General features: G+C 39.1%; 1 protein-coding gene across 4 annotated transcripts in view; it reads right to left on the bottom strand.

The window, feature by feature from the left end:
- The window catches only part of tnr (tenascin R (restrictin, janusin)), a 185,759-nt gene that overhangs the window by 126,566 nt on the left and 35,177 nt on the right, over positions 1-24,016 (bottom strand). The window lies entirely within an intron of this gene.

Genomic DNA, 24,016 nt, shown 5'->3' with positions numbered 1-24,016 from the left:
AGCCCTGCTGTGTGAACCGCGTATCGCCTTGCGATTACTGCGGTGCACGCATCCTCGGGCTTGGACCCCTAATAAATAAATCGCATCTAGATCATCTGATGTGCTTTGGATGGGTGGTGTGTCAACTTTCAGAAGGTTTTTAAGAAATGAATACAGGTGGGCTTAGAGAATAAAGACAGAACAGAAGGAACTCCATATTGAGTGGATCTCATTTCCCATAACTTGACAGAAGATAGGTAAGCAAACTTAAATAATACAGAAAATGAGCCAAAGCTGAAGCGACAGACTCTGATTGTTTAGGAAAAACACAATTTTTGTTCTTGCTTCAGTGAGGTGTACCTCTGAGTGACAGCTTCCATTTTAAGAGTTGACAAAGCTAACAAATTTACTCTGCTGAAAATGAGAATTTGGAAAACAACCAAGGCTAACTCAATCAGTTGGATAAAACCACAGAATCATTCTGAAGCCAGGGAGCTAAATTGTGACGGGTTAGATCTAGTTTCTCTTTCTTTAACACGTTTAATAGTACCTGTTTGGATCAGTTATACTTTTGCACATGTGTGTATATCCTTTTGATATTTTGTTTGTTTAGGGTTTGTCAGACTTAGTCCAATCTATTGTTCTGCTACATTCAAGATGGCACTGTGCCCAGCTAATCTGTTACAAAAGATGAAGAAGAGCCTCTAAAATGACTCAAAGACACACGTAAAAGGATTTACAGATGGTGATAATGAATTATAAAATCCATTAAACAGACAGAGAGAGATAAATAAATAAGTGACAGTGCCGACATACATCCAGTCACATCGGCTGTCTAAACAGACAGAACCTTTGGTAAGTAGGTGGGGTTTGTGTGTGTGTGTGTGTGTGTGTGTGTGTGTGTGTCTATGTGTATGTGTGTATTGGGGGGATTATTATTATTTGCACAGCTTTGAATCAATCATTCATTCCAGGGGATATCCAACAGTTTGGAGGAGAGAGTGACAGTACAAGGAAGGAGATGAGAGATGCACAAGAGGTGTGTGAGGTGAGACAGAAATTTAAGCTCAAAAGATGAGAAGACAGCTGGTTGATTTTCACACCATTCAAATCCCTGAAAATAGGAAAACACAGTGACACGTTTGCACCCACAATCATACAACGGCCCTCCTTTTGGCTGCCCGCCACCACTCAAATCTGGCACTGGAAGTAGACAGGAGCAGCTGCCGCATGTGCCATACTTTACACATGCACTTTGTGTTTGATAGCTGCCAAAAATCGCTGCACAGCCCAGCAATACTCACCACCACAAACACACAGTTCAAGTCTTCGCCTGACTTGTGCACAGAGGAAGTTAACAGGAAGGTAAAGGAAATAAATGATCGTAGAGACACAAGGAAATGGTTCATGTGATCACTGGATGTACAAAAGGTGTGCAGCAAAACACAGCTAAGTTGTGATGCATCACTTACTTAAACATTTGGGTCTTCTCAGCATAATAAAATATACTCTATAATATAAGAAACTGAATCTCTCATTTGTTTTATAACATGAACACAATTAGCAATGCATATGGAGGAAAGCCATTTTTTCTGAGTTAATATAAGAGCTAAAAAATGTGACAAGAAAACAGCACTGTAAAATATGGGCGAGAGAATTTAATTGAAACTTTTTGTAATGGTATATTTAAAATAATCTAAACATCCAATTTGCATTAAATGATGTAAGAACTACATTCAATTCATTTTATCACATAGCCATCAACCTATCAGGCAAGAAACAGCCTTCCGCTGTACTAGTTTAATAAGAAATGTAATAAAAGTTGACTCTCTGGTGGGTGGCTTCATTACTCTTGTTACCAGGATCACCCACGCAGAAGTACACTTGCACAGAAATGCAATTGCCAATTTTGAAAGGATGCTGATTGGAAATGATATGACTATTGAATTAAATGGCAAGCAAGTAGTTTTGTATAATTTTTTTTTTTTTATCAGAAACAATCCTGACACTGATTGCGTGAGGATAAGAGTACACCATATACGGTGAGGTGTTACAGCTGATTATGCCGCAGATCAGTCACTTAAAAAGGAGAAACCAAAAAAGGATGCTCTGGATTTTATCTTTAACTACCAATTTTCACTTGTTTTAGCATTTAGCAATTACCGATGCAATCCCCTACTTTCTTAATCTTGAATAAAATGCCATAACGCAGTATTTAGGTTGCTTTTATATGAATTTGTTTTATCTTCCTAGTTATCACCCCGTCCCCTCTCTCTCTAACTAAGGTGGCATGGTGAAGCAGAAATGTGACAGGAGCGGAAAGTATTGCACTATGCATATTTCCGTGGCCTGCTCTGTCAGACGACAAACTTCTCGGCCATTTTTTCTCATTACAGAACAGCCTCCGACTGCCCACCTTAATTCCCCCCACCCCCGCCCCTCAGGGGGCGCTTTTCCTCCACTGCCTGGCATTAGTCATTTTTACGACCGCCACTTTGGCCCCCGCCGGCCCGGGCCGCCTATGCTTTAAACCCAGCTAGGCGAGTAAATCTGCCAGCTTTAATTAAAATAGCTTCTTTTGTAGCTCTTTCTCTCCCTCTGTCCCCCTATCCCTGATGACATAATGGTGCTGAGAACTTCCCTACGCAGAGCTGACTCTTAAGGACTGATCCTTGGGGAAAAAATGGAGGCGTGTTGCACTATTTTATGATGACTTAGCAAGAAATAAGCCACATCTCAACTTATCTGTTCATCATCTTGCTTTGACCTGGTCTCCTGAGTAGAAAGATAATTATGAAGGTTGCAAGTTAAATCATTTTAAATGTGCCAGAGAAATCAATGAGCTAAAAACTTCTATTATGGTTTAATTGTGTGGAGTGACAAATAACGACCTAGCTGTCTTTCAAGGTCAGCCTTTCTGGGAGAAATAAGGATTTGTGAGGCTGAATCAATGAAGCTCATTCAAGCCGTTTTCCTACAATATTGTTAAGGGACTAACTTTGGTGCCATTGATTAGCTGATTTATAGCTTGCATCTGTTCTGGGCTCACGGTGAATGTGGAGGTACTCATTATAGGAGGAGAGAGGAGAAGAGTACATGCAGTGCCTTAAACTGTTTTTTTAATGTTTTTATAATGTATCCAATGCACCTACTATTCTGGAAAAGCTTGCCACAGCAATTTCAGTTTTTCCTGTATGCAGAAAAGTGTGAAAACAGGAAGAATGCCATTTCAAGTTTGTAACAGCGTTGTGTTGTGAGACCATGTTGTGGTAGTGGTCCGAATTGGAATGGCAGGTCACGTGACAGACAGACAAAATGACTTTGCAGTAATACAATTTGAGTCATTAGGGTCAAAAACAATATGAAGTCTCAAAGAGAGATGTAAGGCAATTACTTTTAAGCCACTAATGAGAGCAGGGAGCCAGTGTGTATGATCTATTGGCCCAAAAACACTGCAGCTTAAATTTAGTTTTTGCCACACGCACACAGCATGCAACCTACATCAGATAAACGAGGTGCCAACTCCGCACGCATTCATGTCTTAAACTGGCAATGTAGTAGAGATATTCAGATTTGAAACAAGAAGTTGACTAAGAAATTGATTGACAGCAAAATGTTTGCCAACTATTTTGATATTTTGAATTTTTCATACAATGGTAAATCTGGAGATTTCCTGCTTTCCTGTTTCATCATGTTAAACTGAATATCTTTAGGTTTGGGATTAAAAAAACAAGACAGTCAAAGGCATCACCTTAGACCTTTTTCACAAATTTCTGACATTTCATATTAATGTGATATTGATTAATCTAGATCAGGGGTCTTCAATGTTTTTTTAAGCCACGGACCCCTTATCTGAGACAGGGACGGAGCAGGGACCCCCACCACATATGTTATAGGGTCACGCTGCATAGTTAACTAGGCCTACAACAACGTGTGGGCGGCCTAAAGCCTTTATACGTTCCTTTTAGCGCCAAGAAAACTAATCTATAAAAAAAATTGTTGGTATGATTTTACAAATTAAAGTTAAACAAACATGTGACAGTAAAACTTTAGGATTAACTGCATCTGTGGATGGTTACCTTAGTGAGGACTTTACATATGAGCCAGTAAGCCTATCATTACAAATAGGCTGATTTCTATTTTCTAATAATAGGTTAGATTTATGTTAAGACATTTAAAAAAAAAATTATTTCAAAAGTTGAGAAGAAACTCCCTTGATTATTTTTGCCCCATGATGGTCTAGCACCACCTAATATTACATTTATTTCATTTTTTTTATTTAATTGATTTTATATTGTTATTTATCCACCTCCGATGCACCTGTACAAAGTATTTTTGTGTACTGAAAAAACTAAAATGAACAATAATTTGGAGGCCCCCCTAAAGTAACTTTGAGGACCCGGTAGGGGCCCCGGACGCCCTGATGAAGATCTCCGATCTAGATAATAATAGGCAGATTAATCAATAACAATAAAACAAAGAAAAAGAAAGTGGGTTGCTTTTACCTGCTCTTGGGTGATGCTTTTTATTAACCACTGATTGCACAACCCCATCTAATCTACCCTCTCTTTTCTCTTGGCTACCTTGCTCAACTCCTTTCCTATTTGCTCTCTTCTTTCTTCCACTCATAAAACAGGCACTAGCTGCACTTATACACCACCCTCCCTCTCTGTCCTTCTCTTTCTCCTCCCCTTCTATTTCATCTCCTTTCTTATCTGCCCCCCTGAAGTGGTTTGTCTGTCTCCTAACCAGCTGCAGCAAGGCTTCCGCTGGTCTGCGCGTGGCCCCTATTATCAGAGCATGACAAGGAGCTGCAGTGTCAACTTGTCAGCCTAATAAACATCCTTTATGGCACCCGCCTGGGTGTTTTGAGGGGAGTCAGCCAGCCACCAAGCAGTGGAGCATTGATTTCATGGATGGTGCACAGTGCTTACACTTCCACCCGTCAATTATGCAGTGGACAGGCTGCAATTGTTTTGCCATGCACAGCCATACTTATGACACTCATACTATTAGAGTCTTTTGTTTAGATGGAGACATGGTTTTTGGGAGATGATGATGATGAATTTTTTTTTCGCTTAACATACATGAAAGAAACAATTGTTTCCCACAATTTGCCACCATAACTTACCGAAAAAGGAATAGGCTGAAGCAAAGGCTTATTTTTGCTTATCCTATCCCTTAATCCCTATAAATCACCCAGAAATCCAACAAAACCAAATAAAACCAAATACTTGACTACAAACCTACTAATACAATTGACATTTTAGTCAAATTACTTCATAACCGTTAATTCACTTAGATTTTAAAGTTTTTTTGAAACTCAACAAAGACTTACACATTTTCAACTCATCATTAAGTCCCTTCTATAATTTAAGCCCCAAAACAGAAACACATCTATATTTTACATTAGTCCTCACTTTACCAGTTTCAAAGATAGAAAACGGTCTTAAATTCTAATTACCTTCTCTTAATTTAATAAAAAAATATGATTTAAAGAAGTCTCCAATTATTAATTAAAGAAGCCTCCAACACGGGTCAGGTACTGCTGCAGTTCATTTAATTATAGACTTAACCTTTGTTTTGCAGGTCAATAAAGCTTTGATTTTTTCTTTTCCTCCCCAATCTAGTTCCATCTTCCTTTTAGTCCTGGAAAAGTGAAGGGTCACGCAGTTGTTGAACTAGACATCCAATCACTTATAATACTAATCACTCTTTCTTTCTTCTGCACCCCTTCAGCTATTCTGAGTAGCTAGACACATTTACTGTTCCCAGACCGGACTGAGTGTGACAAAAGGATTAGAAAGAGGAGAGAATCAGAGAGAAAGTGTTTCCGACAGAGAGAGACAGAGAGAGAGAGAGAGAGAGAGAGAGAGCGAGAGAGAGAGAGAGAGAGAGCGAGAGAGAGCGCACCACCTTGAGAATTACTGGATCACTAGTTCAGCACCATGGACAGCAACATTTCTTGACTACCAATTTAAAAGCAAAATCTGGGCCAGTGAGCCAAAATCCAAATATGCCTCTATAACCTTTGTCCACTTTCATGTCATAAATATTCATAATGTGGTGGGCATGCAGTTATGTCATCTTAGCAAGCAAGCAGAGCAAGCTTGCACTGAAAGTTTATTAATATGAAACACAGGTGTAAAAAACTATGAAATATGCATCTTCACTTTATATAGCATGAACCAGACATGGCGCATGCTTGTTTTTCAAGCTATTATTCATCCAGTGGATGTTTTCAATGTCATAATAATAAAAATAAATAAGATGCAAAACCTTGTGTAAAGCCTTTGGTATTTTTACTGTTATTGCTTTTCACAGTAAAAAGGAATATCTCAGCTAAAAGCATAATGCATTGAGAGGCCAGTGCATGAATCCATTGAATGTTCACAGAGATTGTTTATTGACCTATGATCAATGACAGACAAGTCACCCTGATTATCTCAGTTATAGCAACCTAAATGACAACAATTTTATTTCACAGATTTCTGAAAGACAGTTTGACAAATAAACAGGTAGCAACGAAGTGGCTGTTAGGAGCAGGGTAAGCGTACTATCAACGACCTATCAGGAACAAGCGAGCGAAGGTCACATTCGGTTTAATGCAGCTTTGATTGTATTTGCCATTGTTCGAACTGCCCGTCCGTCACGATACAATACGATCAGCAAAGCTGGTAAAACAGCATTACAGAGCTTTGTGAAGCAACGGCAGTAAGGCAGGCCAACCCGCCAACCCGTAAAACTGTCACAGCGACCTTCACTTACCCTCAGTATTGATGGTCCAATCATATAGAGAATATGAATTAGTACCTTCAGGGATTTCTTAAAATGGGGCATAATTCTTGAGTATGTCTAGAGAAAGAAGAATAAATCATGTTGTGACTTCATGGCATTGCCCAGAGAGCCCAAGAAGATGAATTTCAAAATTTTCCCACACTCCTCCCTACGAGATGTTGTGGCCAGAATAGTGGTTAGAACATCGACTGGACCGACTTAACACTGAACACATACAGGACTAATACGTCTTGTCTGTAGAGAGACAGACCATTTCAGAAGATTTGATGTTAAATTGCCGGTCAGCATATCAGGCAGTCTTGTATATCCAGGGCTCTGCTCAAAATGTGGGCTCCCCTGACAAAAGCAGAACACCTTTACACAATATTTCACGGCCGCTGTTCAGCTCTGAACCGTTCTGATTTACTCCCCCTGCAAAGGCACAGTGTAGAGCTATATTACAGATCACATATCACAAAATGCATTTCCATACACGTATTTTAAGCGCAATTTCAATTTGCTCATAAAATTCATGTTTTGAAACAAAAACGTTAATTTTTTTTCGCATGGCTGAGGTGGATGCATCAAGTTGGTGTATCAATAAAACAAAATGAAAAAACTGTAAGTGCAAAAGAAACATTATAAACAACAGTAATTAAATCAGGACATAAATGAAGTACTGTACGTGACTTCAACACTTGTAACTGACGGACAAAAAGGCTTGAAACCAAAAACATCCGATCTGTGTGGAACGATGAGGGGACTTTAACTTTCCTCAAATGAATACATGAAATTCCATATTTTCCTAGCAGCCTTTTAACCATGTCATCTTGTTGCACCGTCTGGTTTAATAGCACACGACCAGAGAATCAGCTAATAAAGATCAGCTAATATTGGCATAATATCAGGGGATGGAAACATGCTTTTTGTATTGTCTTTCGAAGATTTGTATGGAAATTTAGTTCAAATTGGTGCTAGATATGGAAGCTTGGCTACAGTTTGGTTTATTTTCTCATTTTAAACAAGCAAGGAATCTAAGAATTTAACACTAAAAAGTAAAATCTAAACACTTTTTCACCAGAAAGTTGTTTTGCATCAGATGATCCGTGCTACACTGCATGAAAGATTTTATTTTAGAACACTGCCAGTGGCTCTTCTCTCTCTACCTCTTTGTTCAGCTTTCCATTCACCGTCTTTAGCTGTAGCCACTATAAATAGATGTCAGTGTCCATTACTGTTTCTGGACTCATAAAAGACCCTGTTGTACTTTCAAAGCTCTCTGCGCCCATCAGTATCTCTGCTTTCAGACACCGAATGTTCCATACAAACAATAGTATGTTATTATTGTATTATTTTGATTTTTTGTATTCCTTTGCAGAGTCACCATCACAAATGAGATGAACAAATGCTTTTTTTGGGGGGAAAAATGGTGGTCTGTATTGTACAGTAAGCAATTTCTATTCCCACTCACCCCCCATTACATCCCTTTAAGACTTCTGTAAAAGTCAGTCAGCATGAAAAGTAAATGGCTCCGTCTTTGTTGGTAATAATTACTGTAGGGCTGCTACGTCTATTATTCCCATTATCAGTTCATCAAAAAAAGGATTTCTTACTAAGAAAATGCTTTATTCTGTTGATTCACACTTTGACTAACTATTTAAAGTTACAATGACAGCAAGCATTTGCATGTCCTATGTGCAACAAGGGTATTTAAACATAGTAGTATGGTTAACCCTGATTATAAATTTTTTTTTAAAAATATCTGTCCTAAACCTTTTTTTATTAAACCATGTGGTTCAACAATATACTTTATTTTGAATGACAACTTTGTACCATAATTGACTTTACTATAATTTATTATTTTATTTACCTTTATTTAACCAGGAAGAGGCTCATTGAGATTAAAAATCTCTTTTTCAAAAGTGTCCAGGCCAAGACAGGCAGCAGTACAACGCACACATACATACATACCCAAAATACCCCAAAACACTAAAAACATCAAACAACTGAAACAGCAAATCCCTCAAAGTCAACCACAATCCTACACACATCAGGAAAAACATCTAAAGCCTGATGTGGCTGCCTCCAAGTCAATCAGCATTCTCTTAAAAGCGACCAATGAGACCAGCTCATTAAGTTTCCTGCATTGTGTAACTTGTTCCGTGTAGAAAGAGCAGCAAACTTGAAGGCCATTTTCCCCAGCTCAGATCTAACCTTTGGAACAGACAGAAGTAAAATATTGTGGGAACGCAGATTATCCCCATACTATTACACCAATCTGTAATCTGTAATTGAAAGAAGCATGTTCAAAATAATAGTAGTTGTAGTGGCAATAGTAGTAGTTGTGTTCAATTAGTGAGGTGATTGATTCTGGGAAGAAACAGGTGTCAATTATGGCCCGTAGTTAAGGAAAGAAGCAAGCAAATGTTGTGCATGCTGGTTATAGTGCATTTCACACTGAAATACTCAGCAAAATGGGTCGTTCCAGACATTGCTCCGAGGAACAGCAGACTTTGATTAAAAAGTTGATTGGAGAGGGAAAACATAAATAAGTGCAGAAAAGTATAGGCTGCTCAGCCAAAATGATTTAAAATGCCTTGAAATGGCATCCAAAGCCTGAACGACGCAGGAAAAATCGGTCAACTACCATTTAAATGGATGGAAGAATAGTCAAAATGGCAAAGGCTCAACCAATGATCAGCTCCAGGAAAATCAAAGAAGACTTCAAGTTACCTGTGAGTACTGTTACAATCAGAAGAAGGCTATGTGAAGCAAAGCTTTCAGCTAGAAGCCCCCGCAATGTCCTGTTGCTGAAAAGAAGACATGTACTGAATGCGCTGAAATTTGCCAAAATTTGCCAAAGGACACATTGACTGGCCAACGGAGAAATGGCGCAACACTCTCTGGACTGATAAGAGCAAAATTAATCATTTTGGGTCTAGGGGCCGCACACAGTTTGTCCGAGAACCCCCATGCACTGAAGTCAAGCCACAGTACACTGCGAAGACAATATAATGGTGCAAAAATCCGGTTATGGGGATGTTTCTCAAACTGTGGTGTTGGGCCTATTTATCGCATACAAGGGATCATGGATCAGATTCAATACAACAAAATACTTGAAGAGGTCCTGTTGCCTTATGCTGAAGAAGAAATGGGTCTTTCAACAAGACAATGACCCAGAACACACCAGTAAGCGAGCAAAGTCTTGGTTCCAGATGAACAAGATTGATGTTATGGAGCGGCCAACCCAATCCCCGCCCTCAATCCCATAGATCACTTATGGGGTGACATCAAAAATGCTGTTTCTGAGGCAAAACCCAGTAATGCAGAGGAATTGTAGAATGTAGTTCAATCATCCTGGAATACCTGTTCACAGGTTCCAGAAGTTGGTTGACTCCATGCAACACAGATGTGAAGCAGTTCTCAGAGATAATGGTTATGCAACTAAATATTAGTGCAGTGATGGAAAGTAAAGCAAACTCTTAAGACATCTTTCAGTTTGAATGTTTGAGTTTGTAAATAAAAATGCAAATACTGCTTTTTTTCAACAGCCTAATATTCCGTGTTCACAATGCATTGGTATTATGGAATTAAAAGTTATTCTAAGGATTTTGAGCATTATTCACTTTTAACACATGGCTATTATACTGAACACTATATTGACTGTGTAAGAACAATGGACCATGTTAAATTAAACCAGAGATTATTTTAAGAGGAATAGATGAACATCTATTAAAGTTTTATTGTATTAGTAGTACTTTTTAGTGGGAAAAAGTATCATACTGTAGCATAATAAAGGGACTGCAAGCAATGAGGCTGCATGGCACAGTATGAGTCAAAACCATTAGATTCATCTCCTGCACAATGGGGATCTTGTATGACTCATATAATGAACTTTGGATCTAGATACAAAAGAAAAGATCATGCCTTGACAACAAAAGACTTACATTATAGTGTGTGAAAGAAAGAGGTAGAAAACAAATTGAAACTCTGAAAGGCTTTTTGTAGGCTGTGCTTATTCCTCCTGTAATTGAATGAATCTGAATGTGTTGATGCATTTTCTATGATTATAATGCACATGGACTGACTATAAACGGGTAAATAAATGGCTGCAGAAACTAGCTGCGTGTATTACTTGCCACGACACAAACGTGGGCGCAGTGAGAAATAAGCACACACACAAATAATCCTCATGTAAATGTTTTGCGTACGGTAAATTTATATTATGACAGTGTTGTCAGAGTCGGTATTTTAGTGTGATAGTTTGGTAATCACAGCGACAAGATATTGGATTTAACTGCAATGCATAACAAATAACATTAATTTATTCGGTGTGTTGGCAACCTCACCCACACTTTAAATCCATGTGTGAAACAGAAGCGCGCACACACAAACACATATACACATACATAATTCATGTCTTTCTCAAAAATCCAGATATGCTCTGCTCTCTGCTATGAAGAGGTTCTGCACTGACTGCAGTGATCCTCCCCTCACAGCCCACGATATCTCCCGGGTCTTCTGTCAGAATGGCCTTCAGGTTTTGGGTCTCATTCCTGATTAAGGTCTTTTCTCGCCTGGTTGCCCTCTTTGGTCACTGAACAGTATAGGATTTTTTTCTTTTGATGGAGGCTTCAGTCAGTGTTTTTGTGAAATACTTTTGCTTTGCAAACTACACCGTGCAGTAAAGCTAAATCAACACACAGTGAAAAAAAAAAACAACTTTGTTTTCCTTTTGTCTTCTTGGTAAAAGTTAAGCCTTAAAATAAACAGATTTTCCATATAGACATAGAGATGTGTGTTTTTCCTTTATGAGTCATTCAGTCTTGAACTGGTCTCAGGTAGCTTCAAACCAAAATGATGCCCCTGAAAAGAAAAAATTGTTTTGTTTTTTTATTATGGGTAAACATCTCAAGCAAAATGCCCAATATGAGTGTCAGGATTACAGTTTGTTGACTCACTAATGAAAAGAATGGCCATGAATCCATTTAGAATTGAGCTATAAAAAGCTGAAAATTTCAAAAGGATGCACACAGAGTTGCTGTGATTTAAAAAGTTGGCTGTTATGACCAAAACACAGTCAGATTTTGACTCAAACACTAAAGTGACTCTGACATTGACTAATTATTTTCCTTGGGTTACATATTCTCACCAACAGGCAGGCAATTTGTCTGAAATTTGTGGGGCATATGTTAAGAGATTTGGGTATTCCCTTCTTTAAAGGTTGAGTCATCACTGACCAACAATCTGTCATCCAATCAGCCCTTTAAAATAGGCTCCCAGGTGTATATCTTCTCTAAATCCAAAAAAGCTTAATGAATGACTCTTTTGACATTGATTCATTTATCTGAACTGTTGATTTATTGATTGACAGTATGATTAATGAGACTAAGGGCCCTATCTGCAACCGGTGCGGCCGACACAAGTGTCTTTGCTAGTTTGAAACCAACGCAGTCGTCAATTTCCCGTTCAGCGCCACATTGATCAAATAGCAAATGCACCTGCGCCCATCTGGTCTTACAGGGAGGTGTGTTCATGTGCATTCTTGGTGAGTTGCTTTCTTGAAGCAGCGGAAAGTGATTGTGTCATTCACCAACAAAAACCTTGTCTAAAATCAATAGCATTTCATTTCAAAGCACATTAGTAAAATGTGCCCAGGCTCGTGCATAGTGTGCACACACTAGCTTACTCCACATACACAGGGATGCACAGCAGCAGAGAAACATGCAAAAGATTAAAAATTTAAATATTATGGTGCTAATCCTTCATCGTAATAGCAATGTGCCAAGGTCCAGATGCTCCTGGCTTTTAAATGGAATGGGAGATGACACACTGATTGGTTTCTTACATGTTACGCCCAAAACACACCTAAGATTAATTAAAACATTGAGTACAACCATTTTGAACCACACGCCCGGTGCATGCGTCCGCTCTTCCGCTGTTAAACTGCAATAAGTGGATTCGTACACGGCCTGAACACACCTGCGCCAGGGGCTCCACGCCGTGCGATTAGATTGTTAAAATAGAGCCCCAAAAGGGAAATCCGTTTAAGATTAATTCCGGCCCTGGTTGACAACAGAGTTGTACTTGTAATGAAATATTACCCTTTATCATAAAACCTTTTGAGCAAAGGTTTGACTCTGTTTGCACACAATATTTGCTATTTACTATGCTAACCAATAACTGAACCTGAAAGGCAACATTTCTTGTTCTGAGTTTGTTCAATCAATCACTTCGTGGCAGGAGACACTTTAATCAAAAGGCTATATATTACATTTGGAGCCATACTCTTGATATCTTGTACCCTCCAAAGTCCAAAAATTAGATGACTTAATCATAAAGCTGTTACTGGAGATTGACAGTAGTCGGAATCAACTAAAGCACATTGCCAGGGTAAGCCATGACAAGCCGACATCCAGCGTAGCACCGGATTTCCTGTTTGCCAAATCCCTGCAGAGCAACAAGGGCTCTGGCCACACGTGGATCCTCTGAGAGCAACACAAGATCAATGAGTGCTTTTTTTAAAACAGCAGGGTTGTCCTCTAGCCAGAGGAAGAAATGATCTATGTAGATCTCATTAGCCCCCTATGATGACAGACGTGCGACCAAATGATTAATGGCCAGCTGGAGAAACAGGAGAATTATTGACGCGACCTTTAGGGATGCCTCTGTTCAGAAGCAAACGCACCAACATGCCTTCCACAGAAATGATCGACTTTGACATTTCCATCTTTCCCTCTTTTGCCTGCCTGCCTCCCTCCCATAACACATTATTGTCCGCCCTGGTTGTGTTTTGTATTTTTGCAAAAATACAAGAATATGCCGTGAAATTTCCCATTCGGTTCTGACATTCTGCGCGGGAATTGATATTATGCTGTCCGTGTTATAGTACTATTCTCGATTCATAACGTCTATAAAAGTGTTAAATTAACCTTTAATGAAACTGTGGTTGAATGGTCATCTGCCAATTGGATTTTAGGGACACGTCCTTTTGGGGGGGGGGGGGGGGGGGGGGGGGGGGGGAGAAAAGTGAAAGTCAATAACGGTAGACAGTGTCATCTCAGATGATGAGGTTTTAATGACGGGGAGCCATCCAGTCACCTTTCCACAACCCCCAGAGATAAAAGACCACCAGAGGTGAGCAGGAACGTGAGAGGAATTAATTCAACATTGTGTGTGTGTGTGTGTGTGTGTGTGTGTGCGTGTGTGTGTGTGTGTGTGTGTGTGTGCGTGTGCGTGTGTTAGTGAAGTGCGAGTAGGTTATGTAGATAAGAAGCCAAAAAGAAGAGAGGTGTCCAAGGAGGAGGAAAAAGGGAGGACACAAGACCATCTGTGAACTCTCTTTACTTTATATTATATTATGTTAGAACAAATGTGAGATACTGAAAGAAACAAACAACTGGAAACGGTATGGAAGAGTGGGTGGAGGGAGGTGGAGGAGAATAAAAAAAAATGCAGAGGAAAATGTCCTGAAAGGTGGGAAGGAAAGAGACAGATGGCAGATAGAAGGGCCAAAGAGCGGCATTAATGAAGGAGGAGTTGAAGGAGGGAACGATCGGCGCTGTTACAAGCCCTCGCAATTAATTGGTTTGAATGAACACAGATGTTTGCATGTTGCCTTAGGCCCATGCTTACCTCCCCATATTTTTTGCCTCCTCCGGCAGACCAGATCGTAATGGATCGGGGGGGCTGCCGCCCGACTCATCTAGCTCACTCTAAACATCCGGATGTGCCAAACTCAAGTGGAGTGGCTCCAGAGCACCAGGGTCATTGATTTGACTTTCTCTGTAGGCGGTGCATCAAGTGTTTTCAACAAGTCAATGTTCAAAATGCACCTACACGCACTAATAAATAAGAACAATCTAACATTTATTCTTTTTATCAATGCAAAAATATGCCTCGTGTTTAATTTTTAATATTTATTTTCAGATCCATATACTGTGTGTTTTCTGTGCAATTTCTGCGCATTCAAAATACATGCCCAGTCTGACACGGTAATACAATTGCAGATGTACTGTACACAGGCATCATATCATCCTATTGCTTAGATGCTGCTGATTTTAAGAGGCTGTTGTTGCATCTCACTTCGACCTGTTTAGCCATATTTGCTTTCTACAGCTCTCGCACTAAGTCTGTGATCATGTAGCACCACTTAACAAGTGAGGAAATGTCAAGGTTGCAGGGAAAAGGTCTTGGACACTCATATTACAGGAGGTGCATATCAAGAGCTCGATACAATTTATGCTCCACCTCTCAGTCAGTTACGAAATTAATAATACAGTCAATGAAAGTATAGCATTAAATAAAGAACAGTCTCTGCACCTCAGCGGGAACGTTGTCCAGAATCTAAATCAGCTTTAGAGAATAATTTAAACAAAATATTGAAAGTGTGAAAAATGATGTTGCATGTGAAGAGCTGGTAATTGCTTAGACCAGCTCAGAATATGCAGCTTTCTAAATACTATTCTACTTTAAATGAAGACCTAAATGGGAATGTCATCACTTGTCTGACAAAACTATGGAACGATGAAGTCTTGTCCTGAAATCTTGCGAGATGTGTGAGAACCGTCAGAGACAGTTGCAGAGAGGAGTGTGGGGGGAGATTGTTGTTGTGGAGTACATAAAGTGTAGCTTTGTGTTTCAATTGCTCCTTTCTGAACTTTGAGCTACACTCAATGCAGCTTTCATTGACTAAGGTTAACATTGATAGAAACGGACGGTATAAAGTTGTGGCTAACAAATGGATCCTTGCACTCCGATTCATACATTGCACCAAGCAACTGGTCAGCAGTGACCATTATTACCAGGATGACTGCTAAAAGACAAAGAAGAGAAGAAATACTATACCAACGCACATTTTCCTAATAACTAGAAGGGCACACGGAGAACGTAGACCTCCGCCAAGGAATGCACCACAAGAGTCCAATCTCGCAGTAATAAGAAAAGATAAAAATAATGTGGCCGCCCCGTTATTTGGATCCACTAGATAATTTCATAGGTTCTTACTTGGACAATGCTACACCCTTCCACCAAGTTTGCTGGAAATCGGGCCAGTAGTTTTCCATAATCCAGCTAGGAGCAATTACATTGCAGCTCTGTACTTGGATGTCAGCTGTCACCCTCTCGCTCATTATTGGACCAATTTAAAAGAAAAATGTTCCCATTAGTCACTTAGACACAAAAACATGAGGAAATAGGATCCAGGTTGAAATATACAAAAATTCCGCTTAAATGTAGGTAAAACGTGATGAGATTGGATGCACCGATTCTGAATTTATGCAATATATTCTTTAACCAACAATACTATGATAATAGTGCAAGTTGAAACCACTCTTCAAAGAAAACATACACAATAAGCAGATCAGTTCATCAATCTATCCCTAAATCCATTCACAGGATGCAATTTGTCCCTCTACATTTTTTGGGAAAAGTTAAGTTACCATTGCTAGCTGAAAGCAAGGATTAGGTTTAAATTTCTCTCAAAGATGCATTCAAGGACATGTGAAAAAACGGACAGCTTTTAGAAAGAATTGCATAAACAGTTAATACAGACAGTTAATACATGGAATTCTTCAAAATGATTTTGGGCATTAAGCAGATGTCTTAATGGGGTTAAAACACGCAAAACTGTTTGTTTAAATATTGTAAAACTATTGTTCTAGTTATTTGAATAAATAAATACTTAATCAAAACCGCTATATACATACAATTACAAGGAGGCATTTATTACGTCTATTTGTCAGGAGTTTCTGTGATTTATTAAAAGGCTGTAAACTTTATTTGAAGTGTATTTTTATTAAGCTATTCCCATGTCCAGTCTCCCAGAGGCCAACGTCTTTATTGACAAGCGACTCAGGAGTGATATGTCTTACCCTTCACTATAATGGGAGGCCTGGGGCTCACTGGTGTGCTCTGCCAGCTCGGACATGCACCATAATATTTCTGGTGTCGTGAAATTGAGTGTAGGTCCCAGCTGTGTCGTATCAACATCTCTGTCTTTCCATCTATCTTTCCTTTCTCTTTCATTCACTATTGAATAGAGATGCCACTAAAGCAATACAACAACAAAGCATGGAGTGCTTGGTTTCATCTGAAGAGTGTAGCTTGATGCAGCGAGGGCTTTTATTTTCAAAATGGCTCTAAGAGCAAGTGTTACTGTAGATATGCTGTCAGGCCTTTGAAAAAGTGCAGATAAATTCAGCTGTGCTGGTTAGTTGTATGTTCACAGTAGTCTTTAATCATAGTGTCAATACTTCTTTGTGATGTTTCCTTTTTTTTAGATGCCTTTCATCTTTCAGTTCACATTTGTTATAACTCACAAACAATGCAGTGCCCATGGAGGGTAAGGGCTTTATGAGAGAAGATTTGGATCTTTTGCTAACATCAGCTGCCCAACCAGAAATAAAGTCATAAAAGGTGCAACACAAAGATCTCTCCCCCACTAAATAGAATAAACAGGGACAAACAACAGATAAGCCAGCTCAGTCAATGGCCTGCATCCACTTTTAAAAAGAGAATTACACAACAAAATGGACGCTGTATAAACATATCCAGGTTAGCTTTGAAGATGAGTTGGACTACAATGTGTTGTAGCTTTGGTAAAACAAAGAATTGTGTAAAACAATTCAGATAAATATATAAATCCGTTCTAAATTTAGCTTTGCCGTAAATCCAAAAATACGACCTCTATAGGTCTAGTTACTATAGAAATAAGAAAGATGATGTATTGCAGGTGTTAAAAATGGTTGTATCACTTTGCAGATATTGTTTTAATATACCAAAAAAGCATGTGGCGAGCAGCCAAACCATGGGCTGAGAGGATTCGTGGTGCTGTTTAAACAAAGAAGAAAGTCATACAGCTGGGATATAAAACCAAACAATGCCATGAGCAACCGCAATCAGAATCTTGAAATATTTGAAATTCCTCCACTGATAAAAAGCCAAAAAATATGGATATCTTGTTATTTCTTTTACATTGCTGTTCTAAAGTTTGGGATTGCCTTCCAGAAAGCAAGAGCAGCTTGACTGGGTACAGTCAGATGGATTAGAGGAGTACTTTCCATGTTTTGAATGGTCCTTCATGCTTTTAGGTTGTAGAAAGTCCTCTTTAAAAGAAGATGTCATTTGTCTGAAGGGTTTACAAAAATAGTATTGTTTTGTACAAACAAAAGCTGTAGAGTGGTTCAACCAGACTGACAATTGAAATGGCAGAAAGAGACAAAGTTCCTCTTAAAGCTACACTGTGGAAGAATTTGTCCCATCTAGCGGTGAATTTGTGTAAGACAACCACCTGATTATTACTTTCTAGCCTTTCCCATTCCGAGCGCGTTTTAACTCCTACGGTGGCCAAACCTGAAATTAGCTCTTAGTATCTCCATTGCTAACACGCAGCTGTTCTAGCCACTCCAATATTAACTTTGGTCTTGTTGCTTTGCCTGTCCCGTTGCCGTTTTATTTCTTGTTTTTGCTTCCTTGGGGACTCTGCTACATGTCCTCGAGAATAAGTGTGATCCTCCATCTTCAACAGGCTTTCAAATCTGACTGCAGTCGCGAGTACTCTCCCCCTGGCATTCGTCACAGTGCCACTGAGTGTAAAAGCGTGAAAGGCGGAGGTATGTCCCTCTTTGGCTAATGTATTTTAAAGATGAAGGCACAACATGGTTCCCGCCATTCAAGCGACTCACTCGTATGCATGCTGAAAGATTCTGAATGGCAGATTCTACGCCTACGAGAATACTTTGATTAGTGATTAGCTGTGGAAGCAATTACACATGAATGAGCAATTATTGGTGAAAGAACGAAGGGCTTTTGCTAAGAATCAACTCAAAAAATTACATGATGTAGCTTTAACAAACAGTTGAATAACATAAGGACAAATCTTCCAACAAATGTAAGCTTAGCATCAACATGTGAGATTTAAATTTAAACAGGTTAGCATGAATATGATTTAAACATACTGGATGGACAAATCAGTTTAAACCTATTTAATCACTGAGTAGACTGCAGAGGGGTAAAAAAAGTGTTTAATAGCACCATCTAATAATGAACTAGAAATCAAATGAAAATCAAATGTATCTGGGTAAAAAAAATGATTCAAGCTGTATTTACCATGTTATGCAACATTGTGGGAACATGAACTACATGGAAGTTTTAATCATTTAAGTATTGTTTGTGTGGGGCCGAAACTATTTTAAAAGTAAATAAGACATTTGGTGTCCAAATTATAGCGTTGGTGTCTCTGTTTAAATAGCCCTTTTTGAAGGAGATGTTACTATATCAAGTGATTCCAAATGTGTATAAAGTGTACATTGAATGGCTCTTAAATGCAGTAAACAGCAAAACCATATGGTTTGATATCTTGAAGGAATAGTTGATTTAAATGAGGTTGCTTTCGCGATATTCTGTGTCACAACTGAACAAAATCGTCCTGCTATGACAAACACCAGATAAAGAAGTGGACGTTGGGTCGATGGAGTTGATAAATTGCTCATCTTGTTCACGTAAAAGGTCACGGATCTTATTATTTACAGCACTGGATCTTTGTTATGGCTCGGTGACACTGACCTTGCACAGGGCCTGTGTCCCTCTGTCTGGCTGTAACTGTGAGTGTATGGGTATTTTCTCTATACACTCACATACTGCATCTTCACAATACACATATAAACAGCACATGTACAAACGCACACACTAAAAACACAGTAGTTTTCAAGGCACTGGAGTGACCTTGGTCTAGATTAACAACAGTCCTAGAGGAACAGACCTCATTTATAAATCCTCTGAGAGATCCACAGTGTATTTTTGTTATTCTGCATGAGAAATATACGAGTATACTGCAGACACATTTTGTAATCCACAAAAAACAATGTGCATAACAAACAAAAGAAGGAGCGGTTGTGAAAAAAAAAAAAAAACATTAAATTGAATTTGCTTAATTAGTGTAGTGTGAGAGGTAACACATGGTCAGAAAGGCACAGAAAAGAAACCCAGATGCAATTATGAGCTCTTCCTCCAACACTGCCTGACGATAAGTCAATGTTAGTAGTGGTTGAGCTACATGTCAGATTAAAGGAACAAATGCAGACGTTTTTAAACAACTCTGATTGCTTTAAAAAAAAAAAATTATGGGCCCTATTTTAACGATCTGAAACGCAATTATTAAACGCCAAACACAAGTAGCATTGTGGCCGGATCTCTATTATACCGGCGGGATAGATTACTCTTGCGCCCGATGCAAATTTAAATTGGGTTGAACTGAAGTATTACTCATAGGTGTGGTTTGTGCGTAATATGCAATAAACCAATCAGAGTGTTATTTCACATTTCCTTTAAAAGCAGGTGCGCTTGTTCCATGGTGGATTGCTATTAAAATGGTGGATTTGCAAGGCAAACCCTCTTAATACATTGATGGGCGCAAGCCAGGAGCGGTTCACAGCCGAGGAGACAGACGTTTGCTACTGATTTTTCTTTTTGACAAAATGTAAAGAAATGTTACAAAAACATACTTTCCGATGTTTTGGGGCTCACTTTCACTGAATCACAAGGTTATGAATGCATGGTGATATTTTTGCAATGTAGTCTAACATTAGACTGAGATTACGTCACTATAGGTGATGCGGCTCTTCTGTCTCTCCTCTCCCATGGTGCTGCTGCTGGGGCATTTGGGTTAAATGGCATTGGCACATGCTGTTCAACATCACATCGCCTTAAGTCCTCTAATAGTTCCTCATTTATGTCCTCAACACATCCACGATTTATGGAAATTTTGTCTAAAACAAGGTCATATTTTCTCCTTTTATTTATGTATGGTTTGCAAAAATGAGAACTGCTGGGTCCGTGAGATGAGAGAAGCAAAGTGTATGCGCGGTGTGCGCACACTAGTTTACGGCCAAGCACGCGCCCCTAAGATAGCATTTGAATAACGCTCCACTGACTTTAGACTAGGATTTTCCTGGTCTTTGGCAAAATTGTTTTCTGAAACTGCAAAATAGCACCAGGGAACGTTTGGGCCTGAACACAACTCCTCTTTTAGCTAAACCGCCCACGGGATCGCAAGTTCATTCCCTAATTTACCGACATGAGTCTGTGGAGTGAAAAGCACGCTGTGTGTTGGGTGCCAGATAGGAATGATACATGCGTTGGTGTACAAAGTCAATTGCGCTGGGTGCAAGATAGGGCCCTATGTGTTTTAGTTGATATTGTGTGCAATAAAAGTGCATCCCTTCACACTGCAAAAATGAGTGTGATGCTGTAGAGTTAGCAGACTGGGATCAACTGTTGCTCTCGAAAGACCTCAACTATTATATGTAATTATACCATGGTCGGGGTTAATACTTGACTTGGATTGGCTGCAGGTTGTGTGACCGTTTACTGTTCCAAGTTTACATTACTTTAGTTTATAAAAGACAACACACAATCAACATTTCTGTTAATGTGCCAGTGTAGCCAGCCAGATAATTAAACAATAAAATAAAAACTGAAGTCCCTTGGCCAGATGATTTTAGATTAGAGTAACAGAAGATAGCACATAACATTAGCACAGGTTAAACAGCCATGCAAAGCAATAACAAGAAGTTATAAAAATGTTCATATAAAATAAGCTATATCACTCGATGCTGAAGTTGTGAGTCCCTCTAATTGTAGCAGTACTAGATGTTTTCATAAGGGGGGCATTACTACAGAACAGACTAATAAGATGGTATAATAGTTAAAATACAAGTACAATTTTCATCCATACCCAGGCAATGCCAAGTTTTTGCGCTACATAAAAAGAAAAAGACGATGGGAATCTGTGGTATTTCCAACAGTGTGTGGTGCTTCAGTGCCTCGTCCTCTGAACCCCACATAAGGCGCTAACACATAAGTAGACTAAACTAAAAATCCCTCTGAACCTTCGTCTCACAGTGAAAAACGGGATCTCACATCCCGCTCGCTGTTCAGTAAGCTACGTAAGGCAGTAAACATGGCGGATAATTGTTCATTAAAATTGTTGTATGGTTTTGGGGACAATGACATAGCTAGCACGACTTGTTTCTGTCAAATTATATTTAATGATTGCCAACTGTACACAATGTTATTGACTTTGAATTTTGCTAGCATAGCATTAGCTTTCTGGCTCGTGGCTGTTTCTATGAGCTGAGTGGACTATAAATATCTTCCGTTGCTACGGGTGGCAAGTTGTGTCTAAGGGCCATCCTATTTACTGGGACAGTAAACAATGTTTGCACAGCACAAAAATGTTATGGGGTGGGAATGATTGTTCCAGGTATTAGTCAAACCATCAGGCTTAACCAGGGAAACAGTTATTGTTAGAAAAACAAGAAAAAGATTAGATTTTGATTTTAAAATGCATTAAAATATAAAATAATAGTTTAAAAAATTTATGTGGCTAGGGAACATGTTATAAGCGGGTTAATGCCCTTCAAGGTGTCCATTGTCAGGTATGATTATACAAGGGCTGTGCTGTTTTATTGTGCACATTGCATAGTGTAAGAGATTGTTAATAATAAAACATAGTTTCTCTTTGTGTTTGGATAAAGGGTTGATATTTATTCAGTATTCTGTGGGGACAGTAGCAGGTTGGGCGGTCAAATGGAGGATAATGGAGACAGTGTTTATACGGAGTCTTCCCAGGATGTCAGCAGCCTTTCATAAACAAGAACATGGTACATGTAATATTCCAGTGTATTAACATCTCATACAGAGCAGAAAGACGTCTAGGTAGTTTTCAATAAAGTCCCCAAATGACATCTGAGAACAGGCTTACTGCAACGATCAAAATATGCATCAATCCTTGTAACATTAAAACATAGCTCAAAGTACTTCAGAACATATTTATTATTGAGGTTTGCCTTTAATCCCCCCTTATACTTTTCCAGTAAAGTCCAATTCAGGACCAATAATGGCAGTAATATGGACCTTGGCTAGATTGCTTTGGCTAGTTTATGAATACAAGGTATCAATCATCCACAATGTCACCGTTTTATCTACTACCACTGACTACTGCTCATGATTTATGATAATTTGGGGATTTGTCTAATGATACTGCTGAGACAAGCAAACTCTGCAGACTGATGCTGCACCCTGCCATTACGTACAAGGCCATCACGGTTCAGATCAGCTGAATCTTCAATGTCAAAACCCTAGGTGTTGCTTTGATTTGGAACAAAACACGTCGTTGATGAGTTATGCCCTGCAGAGGCACCCTTTGGATTTATGGGTTGCATCCAGCTGCCTGCAACACTGAAAAATGGCAAATCAGCATATAAATGACTGCATTATTAAGAGTGCTAAGAAAAACATCAACCCACAAGTCCATTATATTAATTGGAATCGCCCTTGCAATGGCAGGCAATGGCTCTGGTCGGACTTGGGTCGAGTGGTGATAAATATATTGCCAAAGAATGAATATAGCCTTGGCCAATGATATAGCAGAACATGTGAACAACTGCTCCCTTTTGTTTATACTGACCTTGTAATTAATCAGAGGAAGGCGGGGATGGAGGAAAATGTATGGGAGTCATGAGGGAGGAGGGATTTAAGCCCCCAAGGAAAAGACTACACAGGGAAATTGTGAGTAAATGCAAACGGAGTCCTCAGTGCTTCCAAAACAATCTTGATAAAGAGATAAAATATCACAGAGATCAAGGATGTATCACTTCAAACCGTGGATTGCTAAGAGACAAGGGAATTTAGCAGGTGTTTGTTTGTTGCCACAGATGGGTAACTGTGTTTCTCAAGCTTAGCGCTAAAGACTGTGGTGTCAGTCTCCAGAATTACTTAGCAATAGCTGAAATGTTAAAAAAAAACTGACATCTTACTTATTTAAAGTGCTGTTTTCAGTCCTAGGTAATTAGAAAATTTGCAACCATTTAAAACAAATGACTTAATCTTTTAAGTCTGTTTTCAAACTTCTCAAAAGACAGAAGTTGCTGCTGTTCCTTGTCTTACAATATAGTAAGAAATTGAACATCTTTGGGTTTTGGATTTTGAGGTTTTGGGCTTAACATAAAGACGGCAGAGTTGCGACGGTTCTGCGGGAATTCCTTGCTACTTGAAAACAAAGAAGACGGCTGCTGCTTGAACAGCTGTCTTTCAAATCAGCTTTCGCCGCGACTCTAGAAGACTTGGAGTTAAGCACTGAAGTCATCCTTAAAAAAGGAAGATGTGTTCAGAGTTTTGCCAACCAGATACGGCAAAAGTTTAATCTATTAACTAGTGTTGCTCTGGTTGGTTGTAGCACAATCTTATTGCGTGCAAAGGG

Source organism: Etheostoma cragini, chromosome 12 (assembly GCF_013103735.1).
Source record: "Etheostoma cragini isolate CJK2018 chromosome 12, CSU_Ecrag_1.0, whole genome shotgun sequence".
Taxonomy (NCBI): domain Eukaryota; kingdom Metazoa; phylum Chordata; class Actinopteri; order Perciformes; family Percidae; genus Etheostoma; species Etheostoma cragini.
The sequence above is the reverse complement of the archived record's forward strand: the minus strand, read 5'-3'. Positions and strand labels throughout refer to the sequence as shown.